The following is a 1,361-nucleotide window of genomic DNA, read 5'->3' on the forward strand; positions in this document are numbered from 1 at the left end:
ATTTGACCCCGAAACGCCAAAAGGCTTTGGAATAACTCAAACTATACTTATCAAGTCCTCATTTGTTGCACACCCCGAAAGCGAACGAGTAGATGTACCTTTACTTGGCAGTCTCCGAGGTAGCGGTAAGTGGTGTCGTGATTAGGGGTGGGCATTCGGTACTTCAGTTTGGTATTTAAAAACTTTGGTTCGGTATTTCGGTATTCAATTTATCAATTGTGTATACCAAATACCGTACCAAAGTAGTTCGGTACAGTTTGGTATTTCTTATTTTGGTATGGTACGGTTTCGTTATGGTTTCGATTTGATACATTAACTGAGTAGATGATATAAATGGAGTGGACAGTGGACTGGACACGATGTGCTAAGCTAGTTGTTGCCTGGTAGACAATAGTCGTGGCTGTTGTATTTGGTTGAACTGTAAAAGAATTTGTGTTTGATATGATATTTGGAAGAACTATGAAGAAGAATATAAAGCAAAATCCTTATAATACATGAATGGATCACGTATAGAAGATTTTCTATTCTTGGTCATCCATATTCTGATCTCTAGAATGGCAGCAGTGATGAACAATACAAATAGAGTAACAACAAAACCAACATTCCAAGAAGTCCCTGCATCTCCTAAATGGATTCCATAGAAAATATTTACTGCTGCCAAAAGTATCAGAAGTCAGAACCCTTCCCAGTGTCTAATGGTACCAATTCCAATATTTTCTCACTTTTGATTCCTTGCCTGGTCGAGCCAAAAATGCATTAACCTAACCATATCAACAAACATGCCAGTTTGATCTACTAGAGTCAAAGTCAAATATTTGCTAACAATAACTGAAAGAGGGTAAATTTAGTCCTTAGATGAAACAAACCTGCAAGCAACCAAGAACGAGAATGATAGAAAAGAGAAAGGGGTAAGCAGATACTACCCGTAATTCTACTTGAGAGCAAAGGGATTAGGGAATTAGGGGGATTGAGGTGTTGGGCTTAGGCTTATTGGGCTGAAAAATAAAAATAGAGTTGGGCTTGGACTTAAAATATTTCGGTATACCGAAATATTAAAAATTCAATACCGTATACCGTACCAAAATATCACAATTTCTGTACCGAAATATACCGAAATACCGAAAAAATCAAAATCTAAATACCAAATTAATTCGGTTCAGTTTGGAATTCATTTTTTCTGATTTTATGCCCACCCTTAGTCCTGGCCCGGGAAGAAGAAGGTTCACAGTTTCCTATCTATTATGTTAGTAGAACCCTAGGTGATGCCGAGACGAGGTATCCACATCTAGAGAAATTAGCGATTTCCTTGTTAAGCACATCTAGGAAAATAAACCATACTTTCAATGTCACCCTATATGTGT

The 1,361-nt window shown here is 37.5% G+C and overlaps 1 long non-coding RNA gene across 1 annotated transcript; it reads right to left on the reverse strand.

Moving 5' to 3' along the window:
* Positions 1–445: 445 nt before the first annotated feature.
* LOC138891788 (uncharacterized) lies at positions 446–911 on the reverse strand. The gene is made up of 2 exons (XR_011408112.1): positions 867–911; positions 446–761 (listed from the first exon to the last, which is right to left on the reverse strand). It is a non-coding gene; the product is annotated as an uncharacterized lncRNA (long non-coding RNA).
* Positions 912–1,361: the final 450 nt, after the last annotated feature.

Source organism: Nicotiana tomentosiformis, chromosome 5 (assembly GCF_000390325.3).
Source record: "Nicotiana tomentosiformis chromosome 5, ASM39032v3, whole genome shotgun sequence".
In the NCBI taxonomy this organism is placed as follows: Eukaryota; Viridiplantae; Streptophyta; class Magnoliopsida; order Solanales; family Solanaceae; genus Nicotiana; species Nicotiana tomentosiformis.